This window comes from Octodon degus, unplaced genomic scaffold (assembly GCF_000260255.1).
Source record: "Octodon degus isolate 3935 unplaced genomic scaffold, OctDeg1.0 scaffold00017, whole genome shotgun sequence".
Taxonomy (NCBI): domain Eukaryota; kingdom Metazoa; phylum Chordata; class Mammalia; order Rodentia; family Octodontidae; genus Octodon; species Octodon degus.
In genome coordinates, this window is record NW_004524593.1 from 84825 (window position 1) to 98962 (window position 14138).

Genomic DNA, 14138 nt, shown 5'->3' on the forward strand with positions numbered 1-14138 from the left:
AGACTTGTAGTGATTCTCCTGTTGTCAGCCTCCCGAGTGCTGGGATTACAGGTGTGCGCCACCATGCCAAGTCTCAATCACCATCTCAGCACACCCTGCGGGCGCTATGCCTAAGCAGGTGCTTTAGTCCACTGAACTATCAGGCTGGCCCTTTGCTTTATTTTCACTTGCATCGTACTCAGGTACTCTCATGAAGTGCATGCACTTTTACCATTTCATGGCTCCTTGGGTTATTGACGTGCTTGCCTTAATATCTGCAATATTTATAACTATTTTCTATAAGCGGCATTTGTTCATTTTATCTGATTTTTTACTTTTATTTAAGCATTTAAAATAATTCCGCTTTGTCTTTTAGCATACCTATTTTTCTTTTCTTAAACTGTGAATGACTCAGGCTTTCCAATATATGTTTTAAACTAAAACAAGTCTACTTTCAAATAGCACTGTGTCATTTCTGTTGCAGCACTGTACCCCGGTACAAGAAGATTCCTAATTGCTCCTTCCAATCCATTCTGACTCAAGCTATTGTTAGTATTACCTAGAGAACTTGACTTTTAGTTTAATCAAGAATGAAAAAGTAATTCAAAAGTTACCTTAGGTATTGTGAGAGGAAAAGAAATGGCTCAAAGGGAAGGAATATCTGGGATGAGAGAAAGGAGAAAAAAAGGAAGGGAATATATCTATATCTATCTATCTATCTATCTATCTATCTATCTATCTATCTATCTATCATCTATCTATCTATATCTATCTCCAGGATAGCTTGGATAATTGTACTGCTGATTTCTACTGGCCCAGTGAAAGGAACAATTAATGCTTAAACTTTTTTCTTTTTTAAAAATTATTTTGATCAATTTTGCATGCTGATAGCTGGCAATCTAAACTAATTTGAAGGCAACAATATGCAATATAAGAAACATTGCTGAATTTCTATCATTTTGCCTAGTGAAATTCTATATAATTTCTAATGGTTTTTTAAATTATTTTTTATTTACTTTTTGTTGTTGTTGATACAGGACTCATAGTGATCCTCCTGCCTCAGTTTCCCCTGTGCTGGGACTGCAGGCCTGTGCCACCACACCCGGTTTTGGGTCGGCACAGCATGCAGTACTGGGGATGGAACTTGAGTCCTTGAGCTTATCAGGAGGGTGCTTACCCACTGAGCTATCTCCCCAGCTCAATTATTTTTTACTCTCTTAAAAAAAGAAAACAAGAACTTATTATATATGCATTTACTTATTTATTATCATTTATTTCATTTCTTTTCTCTGATGCTCTTCTTTGTGTTGTGCATACTGGAAGGATTTTTGCTCCGTAATTTTTGGTCTCCTTGAAGAACTCTGGAAATTTTGTACAAGGCAAGTGTATGGAGAACAAGTTTCCTCAGTTTTATTTTCTGTGTAAAAAGACTTTATTTATTGCACACTTTGGAAGTACAATTTTACAAGATTTCTCTGGATCCCTGTGGGTGTGGGGATTGGGAATGGGGGAGACAAAGTATCCTGTCATCTTACGTGAGACAGGAAGGAAGGAGTGGGTTAGAGTGAGAAACGACCTTTCCACTGGGGTGAGGTTCTGGTGAACACTTTTTCTCTGGGTTGTTGTTCCTTGGTGGATTCCACTGTGGTTCCCTCCCCCACCCCACCACCCAGAGAGTCCCAAGGGACATGCGTGGCTTTCCAGTGAGGACCTGGTGGAATGCTGGCAACTGGGCCGGCGCCCATGTGGAGAGCCATTTTGACTTTCTCACCCTTGTGCTTTGCCCTCAACCACCAAACCATCACCCAAAGCTCATTCGAACGCTCCTCCCGGTGCGTCACTCTGGCAGCTTCCATCCGTGTTAATAGATACAGAGTGCGTTCTCAATGAGTCTGCTAAGCAGGGCTTTTGGTGTTCTTTTCTTTCAGTAAAACTGGGGATCCAACGCAGGACCTTGAGTTTGTTAGGCAGGTGCTTGTGCTAACCAGGGCTGGAGGTGTGATTTGCCTTGAAAAATCCGATCTGTCATGGGTTCCAGAAAAGCTGTCAAGTTTTCAGTTTGTCTAGCTTTTTCTGGTTAGAAGAGGTGTGACACATTTCCAGTTTTTCAAATGTAAAAGCTAAAATTGGGAGTTGCTAATGCTGATGTTATTACCATTATCTTCCCAACTCTTAAAATAAAATGAGTATGTTGGTTTAAGGCAGATGAGGTAGAAACTGCCAGTTCGTATTTCTCATGGTCCAATTGGCATTTGCATCAAGCATTTGAAAAACAAAAGAGATTCTTAAAATTTCATTCCCTTGTGACCACTTATTTGTACATTTTTTTTTTATTACAATGACTATATACATTCAAGGATAATTGTAATTTGACTTCGTTGTTACAAAATGCAGCTATCCAGTAATTTAGGCCTTGGAGTGGAACTGAAAGTCTGAAAATAAGCAAAATAATCCTTTTAGTTAATCTGTGTCAGAAAACACAAATAAAACATTGTTTAAAATATAATTTTGATACATGCATAATGATGTGATGCTAAATAGTTTATTACGTGTCATAATATAACTTAAAGTGTTTCTCTAGGGAAAATACAGCACAGGTGGGATTGCCATATCATAGAGTCTGAAAACATCAAGCGCAGCAAAATAACACAAGTGTGAGTGCACACTTTTACCTCTATTGGTGGGGTATAAGAGGTCACCACACTTCATATCCCCACCATCACTTGTGCTCGTCAAGTTAGGTAGCGTTTGCACTGTAGAGGGGGCTAAGTGTAATTTGCTTATTTCTAGAATTTTTAATGATATGGAGTATTTTCACAATTATCCTTCAAGTTCATGCTATTTATGTCTTTTAACCACTTTTCTATTTGCTTATTATTTATATGGGCTATTGCTTTTGGTTCCTTCTATAGCTTCATACTATTTTTTTTTTGTTATCTTTACATGAAACATTCTCATGGTCTTATGTTTGTGATGTATTTTATTACTTTGGGATTTATTAAAGTGAAAGTTATTAATTATGTCATAATCATATTGATATTTTTCAAACCATTAGTGTTCTATTTTGTTTAGGAAATTCATGTGTAGCTTAAATTACAAATATATACTTCTATATTTTAAAATGCTTAGATGTGGAACTTTTATGTGTAATTCACTTTATATTTGACAGGAAATGTGGACCAAGTTTTAGTTTTATTGTTTATTGTTTGTTTGTTTTTGCAGTACCAGGAATTGAACTCAGGACCTTGCACTTGCCAGGCAGTCACTTATTCTACAGAGCTATCTCCCTGGCCCTCAAGTTTTATTTATTTATTAAAAATTTTTTGTTTGTTTGTTTTTCTTGTGATATCAGGGATTGAATTTAGGACCTTGCAATTGCCAGGCAAGTGCTTATTTTACTGAGCCATCTCTCTGGCCCCAAAGGGACTTTTTTTTTTTCTGTGACTCAGGCTGCCTGAAGGGTATGTCTGATAAGGCAGGTGGAGCTGGGGATCGAACGGCCATATCCTGCTCCTGACTGCCTTTGCATGAACAGATGCTTAAACAACTGAGCTAATGGCAGGCCCCCAAAGCCTCTGTTCCTTTTTTTTTTTTTTTTTTTTTTTTTTGCAGTACTGATCATTGAACTCAGGACCTTGCACTTGCCAGGCAAGTGTTTATTCCACTGAGTTGTTTCCCAGTCCTTCAAGTTTTAGTTTTACAAAATTATGCCCATATCTTTGTAACCTTAAGAATATAATTTATATCTTTTGAATGATCTGTTCTTTCCACATGGGTTTGCAATGACATGTTGGTTGTGCTCAAAGCTTTCCTCTATGTCTATTTGTGAGTTCTTCACTATGTTCTTTGGGTTGAATGATGAACTTCAACATGAATACACTTTTATTTTATTACATAGCTTTTATACACAGCTTGATATTTATATTTTTTTCTTCTACAGAAGAATTCTGACTATTTTGTAACTGTTGTTGTTTCATATGTATTTTAGAATAAGCTTGCTGAGAACTTCAAAATGTTATATTGCCCTTACTTGAAAGTGTACCAAACATAAATATTAATTTGAAGAGAAGTGATATGTTTTATTACTGAGGCTCCCAACCAAGGACATCTACACACTTTTGTGCATTCATGTGAGTGGGTGTGCTTGTCCCTGTGTGCTCACACATACCTCTCACTTATTTAGGTCTTCCTCAGTGTTTCTCAAGAAGACTTATAATTTTCTCCATAAATGATACCTACATTTCTTTTAGTCTTTGCTGGTATAGAGAGCTATCTTTTAAAAGTTTTTAAAAATTAATTGCTACTACATAGAAATCATTGTTTTTGTATGCTCTTGGACATTTAGTAAGACTGTTAATTTTTCCAAATTCTGACATTTTGCCCATGTTACAATAGGTTGATTTGCAGATAACCATATAATCTTTGAAGAGTGGCAGCTTTGTCCCTTCTCCAAATATTTTCCCTCAGTTTATTGTATTCACTAGAAGTTTCATAAAGTGTTGAATATAGTTAAACATGGTTGTAGCCTTTTACCAGCTAAAGAGGAGGTTTAGTATTTCACATTTTAAAATGATGCGTAGGATGAGGTGGCTGGCCATTACGAGAGTTATAATGTTTCTAATTCAAGTTTGATATTACGATTAGATACTGTATGCTATCAAATGCTTATTTCTGCATCTATTAACCTACTATGTGGTTCCATTGCTTTAGTATTCTAAAGAATTCATTTTTGTTTTTTTTTTAAGTGAGACCTAATAGTTGTACATATTTATGAGGTACAGTATAATAGTTTAACACACGTATACATGGTACAAAGACAAATCAAGGTAATTAGCATATGCATCTTTTCAGTGTTCCCTTATTAAACTGCTTCTTTCATTCCTGGAATAAAATGGACCTGTGTATGACATCATATTTTTATGGACTCCTGGATTAATTTTTCTAATATTTTGTGGAAATATTTCCATTAATTCTTGTTCTTGTTCTTGTTCTTCTTCTTCTTGTTCTTGTTCTTCTTGTTCTTGTTCTTGTTCTTCTTGTTCTTGTTCTTCTTCTTGTTCTTCTTGTTCTTGTTCTTGTTCTTCTTGTTCTTGTTCTTCTTGTTCTTGTTCTTGTTCTTCTTGTTCTTGTTCTTGTTCTTCTTGTTCTTCTTCTTCTTCTTCTTCTTCTTCTTCTTCTTCTTCTTCTTCTTCTTCTTCTTCTTCTTCTTCTTCTTCTTCTTCTTCTTCTTCTTCTTCTTCTCTTCTTCCTCCTCCTCCTCCTCTTCCTCCTCCTCCTCCTCTTCCTCCTCCTCCTCGTCCTCCTTCTCCTCCTTTAATGGTTATAAGTGTCCTAGAGTTAGTTGTAAGTTTCATTTTTCCTGTGATTTTGTACAACTCAGCTGCTTCTTAAAATGTATCATCATTAGTTATTTACTAGCATCAGTCTAATGCTTTCCTTCCAGCTTCTGCTCAGAATTTTCCTGAAGTCCAATAAGAGATACTGTAACTATTGGAAGTGTGACGGGCTGTCAGATCAGTGATAACTGTGAAACACTAGTCATTTTTCCTTTTGTCTGAAATTGTTAAAAATTACAATATTTTGCAAAGGTAAAGCATAGAATAATAGGAAATCACAGATGCCATGTTCCAGGCTGAGCAGTCACTCAGCCATTCTGCCCACTCTTTGTAGACCTCACTAAAGCCTTAAAGTCACCATGTGACTACAGCACCATGTGAGCATTATGTTTCATTTTGTAACTCCAAGGAAAGGTTAAATTGTGCTCTATTTATTTGTTTAAAGGAATAGAAACGTGCATAATGCATTTTAGAAGTATTTCTGCACAAGATAGCTACACCAGAGAACCCATTATTATTTCTTGAAAATTAAAAAAAAATTCTAGATGCTAAATATTTTATTATGCACTCTCAGCTGCCTTTCTGTCCATTTTTACAGGTTAACAAACCACCTTAAAATTTGATGATTAGAAATGACTGTTGCTGTTTAGTTCACAATTGGGCTAGGGTCAGCTCGTGAGAATTTCTGCTGCTTCAGCTGGCCACATTTATGACTCGTCAGGCAGTCAGTACTTCCTTTACAGTGCCTGGCAGTCAGCTAGCTATTCGCTGAAGTGGACCGCCCTGTGTCTCTTGTCACCCAGCTGGTTAGCTGCTCTGTTCCGATGGTGGTGATTTCCAGGTCATAAGAGAAGAGGGTGCAAGGATTTGTGCAGTCCAGGATCAGAACTCAGGCTACCTTGAGAGTCAAAGCAAGCATAAGGCTGGCCAGATGCAAGAGTTAGAGAGACAGATCTCCCTCTACAGGAGGAGCTGCAAAGCACTGTGGACAGTTTTGCAACCTCCTGACCTAGCTGTGCTTCTTTATGGTGTCAGAACAAAAGACTCCCCTTGCTAACTGGAGAGTTGCAGGCTATCACGAGGTTCCTCTCCAGTGATAGTTGGGACAGCCTCTGCCATAGTGCTTCTGCCATTGGAAATGCTGGTCAGGATGGCTCCATGGAGCCAACCCTAGTGGTAGATCTTAGTGAAAAAATGGAGGAATTAAGATAACAGGACCTGACCCTGAAACCCAGTCCTCTGTCGGCTGTTCAAGATTTCCTCCTGATCTGGGACCATTTGTTCTCTGTTGGTTGTGAATGGGTGTAGTGCTGGGGGAGAGCCAAGAGGGTGCGCTCTGTGTGTCAGTTTATTCTGTGAACAGGTGCTGCAGGCTTTATGGCATAGGGAGGGGTGGGGGAGTGTCGGAACAGAACCTCGACATTTCCAGGCTTGCCCTCCTTCTGCCTTTTCGGTTTGCTCCCTCCTTCCCCTGCTCTGGGTAGCACCACATGGTAGAAATTGCAACTTATCACTTCTTAGGGTGTGATCGCAGAGTCTTGGTTCCTTGAATAGAACAGTTTAATGTTAATTTTCAGTCCCAGTAGAACTGTATATACAGTGTGTGTGTACATTACTGTGAGTGGGGGTTGGGGGTGGGGAAATTCGTCATTTAGAACAGAGAGAAGAAATGGGGGAGAGAGGAGATGAGATATGATCCAAGCTGGAGAAATTAATTCTATATATTGTGAGCCTGAAAGAAAATGGAACAAAGGAGCTGTCTTTTCAGAATAGAAAGATGTGTACAAACCAGCAGACAGATATGTGGTGGAAAGGTGAGGTGAGACACAATAATTCAGACGGGATTCAAGCTTTGTGTGTCAGTGGTAGGAGAGATCCTTCCTGCAAATCTGTCCAGTTCCTCTTTCTTATCCACTGGCCCCTCCGGGCCCTGGCTCTCTGCTGGTGCTGGCTTTTTCCCCACCAGAAGCCCAGAGAGATCCTTTACATTTCCTCCAGCAGTCTGTTTCCATAGTGTGATGCTCCTCTCTGGTTGCAGTTAGAAAATGCTGCTCTGTTTCTTTATTTCTCCTCTCTTCCTACCACCTTGAACCTCACCTACTTTTTCCTCCTTATTCTACCTACAGTGATATTTTTCTTTCTTCTATAACACACCTGTCTAAATAAACAAACAACACAGGGGAGGCGGAAGAAATAGCAAAACACGAAGCCATGTTTTTGGCAGATTTTCCCTCTTATCAGAGCATTAAAAATCTAGCTATAGGCAATTCTGTTGTAGGTAATGTATAAAGCAAGTTACACAGATATGGTCCTTGGCACTAGAAATTTAATTTTTCAGGGCTATGTGCTTCTTGTATCTCTCCTAAATTCAGCCTAGTTTATGGGCAGTCCTTTTATATTAGATTGATTGAACTGTATGAAACTGCTGATGCCCAACTATTGTTGACCTACAAAAATGGCAATTTCACATGGTTTAATCTATATTTTTAGTTCAGTGATAAATATTTTCAGCCAATTATTTTTTTGGGGGGAAAAAGGTTATTGTTTTGCTGAGTCTAGACTAAGTTGAAAAAAAATTACCCTCTCACCCTTATTTGCCTCTACTACTCCAACAGTTTCTTTTCTGATGGTTTATTTGCTTCTTAGATCTGTCATCCTTCTAATCAATTCATTGCCCTAATTAAAATCATTGGCAGCTTCACAACATACAAATGGCATCACTCAGCCTGACTCACAGGTCTCTTCTTGTATGAGACACCAATCTGCTTCTCCCCCTCCTAACACTGTCACTCTGTCTCATAGACCCTTGACTTTAACCACAGTTCCCCAAAGAACACTGATGCTGTTTTTCTCTGTGATTTTCACTGTGGTTCATTCTTCCAAAAATGTTTGTTTTCTGTTGATCTGCTGGGCCAACTAATATATGTACTGAAAAATGTCAGCTTTAAAGCCACCCATTTTTATTTATTCTTCCTTGACTTATCCCTGGGTGTAGTTGGTGATCTTTTCCCTGGTTGCCACTTTATAGTAACTAAGAAGTGTGATGCCATTTACTCACTATACTAAACACATTTGTGGGTGTGTAGCTATATTAGTCAACTTTCCATTGTTGGAACAAATTGCCTGAGATAATCAGCTTCATTGGGGAAAAGGTTTATTTTGTCTCCTGTTTGCAGTGCATAAAGGCTATGCTGTTCCTGGGGTCTGGGGCAACACAGCACATTATGAGAGGAGTAGCTAGTGGGGGAAACCAGTTCCCATCAGGCTGGTCAGGAAGCAGAGAGGGTAGAGACTGCAGTCCCAACACCTCCGCCTAGGGGGCACCCTCCGTGACCGACCATCTTCTACTAAGCACTGCCTATTAATGGTTCCATTAGTGACACAGACTGGCATCCAAGACTTCACACATGGCGCATGAGGGACATTTGTCTAAACTACTGCATTTTTGAGTTTTCTATAGATCAACTGGGCCTGGTTTAAAAATTTCTTTATACTCTCAGCCATTTTCTGGCCTATGCTTGTAAAATTGCTTCTTTCCTTGCAAAATGCATCAACATTTTCTTTTCCTGTTCTGGATGGAATAAGAAAATTCAGAAGTAAGCAAGTTGCTGATATTAAAGTTAATGAGCTTGCAAACATTTCATTTACATGTGGATAGAGATAAAATATTTAAATCAGTATTTGTTTTCCCTAAACCCCTTACCTGTCCCAACTGTGATTAGTTATTTTAGAAGAGATTAATATATTATTAATCTAATTGCATATTTTCACTTAGTGTAGTTGAAGGGGGAGAGGACACTATTCAGATGTAATTTGGAAACATGCAGTAACATCTACTTAAATATTACTTTATAGTCAATGAATTTTTGTTTTCTCCATTAATCAGATTAATGTAATGCTCACTATACCTCAGGGAAGTACAGCTGGCCAAGAATATCCTGGCTTTTGAGGTAATGAGTCTCCTGCTTTGTAGTTGGAGATTGATATTTTTAAATTCAAATTCACTGAAAGCTCTGACTCCATTTGCCAAGCCAAGGATCTTAAGGCTGAATTCTGCTTGAGTTCAGCTGCAGGGGAGCCTAATCCAATAAGATCCTCCATGAGCTTCCTATGTTCCTGCAGGGAGCTGTGGAGAAGCTCTGGGACCTGGGGTGCAGAAGGGAAGCAGTATAGAGGTATGACCAAGGGGAGGCTATAGAGTTCCTGATTGTGCAACTTCCTCTAAGAAGGCTAGAGGATGAGTTGGGGCTCTGGTGGGCACACAGCAGGGGAAGGGAACGTTGCCAGGGGCAGAACTGCAACTAACAGCAGCCATAGCAAGGGACTGGTAAGGAAGCACCATTACCAAGAGCTCTGAGCTAACGATGCCCTTTTCTCTACATTCAGCAGTAGCTCTAAGGCAGAAAGCAGCAGAACAAGTGTCCCCAAAAGGGATTTGTGTTGCTCATTTTTTGCAGTATTTTCCTATTCTGCCCAATTGATTTTTAAAATAAAAGAGTATAGAAACTGCTACATTCACCCTACAATTCTAGGAGCAAAGAGTATGAAGCTCAGACCCTGCTCCTTCCCCTCAGAATGAGTTTCCATTTATCATCTCCTTCACCTCATCTGCCCTGTCTTTTGGGGAAAGAGGGCAGGGAAGAAAGCAGTTGTCAAAAGTTCAGTTAAGGGCCAGTGACATAGTTCAACAATATAAAGTGCCTGCTTAGGCAAGCTTAGGCAAGCATGCAGTGACAATGGTTCAATCCCTGGCACTACATGCCACTCCAGCCCTGCACCCAGGGTGGGCTGAGCTGACCACAAAAGGAAAGAAAAAAGTTCAGTTGATAGGCTTCTAAAACTTGGAGACTTAAACCAACCAAGCTGGACTTGAATGAGGGAACCACGACATCGTATGAAATTAGTCAGAATTCAACTGTATAAAAATAGAAATTAATCCACATGTGATGCATATATGTAGCCCTAGCTACTTGCAAAGCTGAGACAAGAGAATCAATTTACCCAGATATATCAGGGTCTTCCTCTGTATGTAGATAAACACAATTAACACATTTTTTTTGGTAATGAATCTATTTTTCATCACTTAGTTGTATATTTCTAGAAATAAGAATACTTAATAATGGACAGTACAGGATCACCCCGGGTACATCACAGCTTTCCTTCTATCTCTGTCTTGGGAATTCTTCTAAGAATTCTTCTCTGTCCTTGGAAATTTTTCTGCTACAGGAAACTATGTAGTATCTTGTAGTTGGTACGGGGTCTGGTACTTGACACTTGCCTGATTTTCTCTGACATCTGCTGTAAAGGATGCTTTTCCTCATGATCTAGAAAGAATTCCATTCAAATCATTCTGATTCCTGAGACTCAGAAACTGCATTAGATCCATAGGTCCTTTTGCTATTGTCTCTTGTACCTGTGCAAAGACTCCATGTTGTCCAAAGTTTAGAGACCTGGAGAGCCAGATATATCAGGGTCTTCCTCTGTATTTCTCCCTGCTGCTGCTACTTCGTATGGAGAATGCTGTCTGAGAAATTCCATGGTCCCGATCTGACCTGTATGGCACAGGTACTCTTTGATCAAATTCTGCTGTTTTTCTGGACTTTCTAAAATTCTTTTCTTGAAAACCTGTCACAGGTCAAAGGACAGAGCTTCTTCTCAGAAAACTCTTGTGGTGAAACTCTTCTTCACCCTCTCAATTACCTTCCCTTCTCCAAGCTGCTGTAGTCTTCGCCAAGGCAGGGGCCAAAGTGATCTGATCCTTTTGTTTGTCCCAAGTTTGTATGCAATAAACTCGATCTATCCTCAGAGTCTCTCATAACTTGTGCTCTTGATGCTCAGAAGCCAAGATTTTTGAAACAATTTTTTTTCTCCATTATCTCTGGTAATCATTTCAAGACATCGTTTTGAGACTCAAAAGAAATGCTGCCCTTTCATATTTCTGTTGTAAAATTCTTCCCTTAAGGTAATCGAGCATTTCTGCTAAATACAATTGCAAGGGCAAAAAGGTTGCTGGCACTGTGAGGAAACCACAGTTAATATCTCAAATTGTTATCTTGCCACTTTTGTATTAATTCTTTTTAGAGTTTGATAGGTAAACCACGAAAATCACTCTTCCAGACCCCACTTCTGAGGAGATCTCTCCTGAGAGGATCGCATGCCTATTATAAGCTGTGTGATGTGGGTACTGCTTATTTAGTTGGCTTTCCTGTTACATTAGATTCTTTGACTCAGTCTAAGTGAAGATGCCAGAAGCTAGGTCAGGAAGAGCCATCGCTATCCCACATATTACTAAAGCATCACCAGACAAGTATCTGAAACCTGACACTAGGATGGACATTAGAGTCAGGATGTCCCTGACTCTCTGTTCATTTCATCCGAATCACTGTATTTTTTTAAAAAAGAAACGCACTTATATTTTAAAAATGTAAGCCATTAAGCAGAGTTGGAAAAACCTATCTTGTATTTGCATTTATTTTTGCCTACAGGACTGAGATGCAATAAGAAGGAAAACAGTGATTAAAACAGATCACAAGGGAAGAGGGCACAGAACAATGAAAGATAGGACCGAGGGTGGAATGTTGCTGCCCATAGTATTTTTTAAAAAGCAATATGTGAAGAGTCCAGGAGGATGCTGAAAAAGAAAATTAAGGCAGCTGGAACAGAAGGGCTGCTCTTGAAATGAAGGGATACATGCAAGAAGGAGGAAGTGATCCTAAGAGTCTAGCACTTCAGATAAGTCAAAGGAGAGGACTGCAGATACAATTAGTAACTTTAATAAGGGCAATAGAAAGTGGCTTTAATATGTCAATAGGATTATGATGTTGGGAATAATGTTGCTGAGTAGTGAAGGACAGTTAAAGTAGGAGTGTAGATCTGTACTTCCCAGAGTATATTCTTTTGTTTTGTTGTCCCAAGAAATGTACCTTGAGATGAGATAAAGATGTTTTGGTTGCATATGAAAATATTGAAGAAATAATAAGTTTAAACCCAAATGATTCTCTCTGGACTTGTATGTCTTCTCTGCTGCAGATACTTAAATGTTGGCTTTCCCAAATGGCCATTTTTCTGAGTTCTCCTTAGTCCATTGCCCATTTCTGAGTGTCTCCCTCTATCTTTGTCATGAGTGATAGTTACTTTACTGGTCAGTTCAATTTTTTCCCTGAGGATGAATCTCATTCCTGATGATCCATCTCACTCTGATTCTATCTATTAGGTTCACCTCATTATCTTGAGTTGCTAGCGAATTCTTTTTTTCTTTTTAATGTGTTTGGTACAGGGTCTCACTACACAGCTTGGGCTCATAATGATCCTCTTGTTTTCAGCCTCCCCAGTGCTGGAATTACAGGCATGCACCACCATGCTCGGACTCCATTGCCAGCTCAGTGCACCCAGGCGAGGGGTTAGCCCAGCATGTGGTGCCAGAGATCAAACCCTGGTCCCTGTGTTTGCCTAAGCAGGCACTTAGTCCACTGTGCTATCTCGACAGCCCCCAAGTTCCTGGTGAATTCTTAGGTGAGGTCTCAAATCCATTTCTTTACACAGGTGCACAAGTGACAATGCACAATGTATCCCTTTCTTTGTGGACAGTAGTGCTCATTGGAGGGCCCTAGCTTCACTGCATTGTCACAGAAAGTTCCAGCCAATTTTTAGGCTTTTCTAGGCAAAATCTATACAAGGTTATGCACCCAGGCAAATGTTTGAGCAGTTGGAGCTCTAGTTTCAGTAGTTAACTGAGTGTCTGACAGGGAATCCAGAGGCAGACACTTAGGCAAAGCCATTGGGTTTCATGAGAGGAGATGTAAATGTAAAAGTATAAAACTTGATCAGATCATTAATACATGACAGGAAGCATGCATGCATATATGTATGTGTTTGTATAACTTTTTCAAATTCACTAAGATGGTTCCAGTGCAAACATATTTGGGAAATTTTTATTTTTGTTCCCAGTTGACTTTATGGATAATTTATCCCAGACAAAAGGTCCTGGTCTTTGGGCTTATTTTTCCAGAGACAGAGAAGAGTCTCAGTCTAGAATTCAGAAGATTTTGAATTGGTGATTGCCCCAAATAATTTTGTGAATGTTTCTCCAGTTTTGAATTAGGAATCACCCCAGTTTTAATCATGATATCACTTCCTTGTTGCTACTACACCCTAAAAAATCTTGCAATCATCATGATGTGAGGTTTTACCTCATATGACAAGTCTTATCAAGAGTGTGTCTGATTAGCATTTAAGACATGTTCTTTCAGTACAATTGCTTACCAGAATGTGCCTTTTTGGGCCACAGAGCATTTGAAGCATGTTTTAAGGGCAGGCCAAATAGCTCAGTGGATTAAAGTGCCTACAAGCAGGCACAGGGGCAGGTGATCAATCCCCAGGCCTGCCATGCTGGCCTCTGCCCCGGGACATGCTGAGATGGCAATTCAGACTGGGCGTGGGGGTGTGCACCTGTAATCCCAGCTCTTAGGAGGCTGTAAACAAGAGGATCACTACGAGTCCGATCTAGTAGTGAGACCCTGAACACCCTGTAGACCCTTCCCTAAAATAGAAAAAAAAAGAAGAAACATGTTTTATGTTTTATCACTACATACTAGTATCACTTGAGCTCTTCTTTGAAAAAGTCTGATATTCTTAGCCCGACTTGTACATCAAATATGTGTGTGTGTGTGTGTGTGTGTGTGTGTGTGTGTGTGTGCTCAACCTCTTGTACTTTGATCCTCAGTTCTGAGTTTCCAAAAGGGCTTCTGGGTTCAGAAGTTCAAATGCTGTGGGAGAATGTCACTTACCGCACCTGAAGTAGGCAGGGTGCCGCTACCTTTCGCC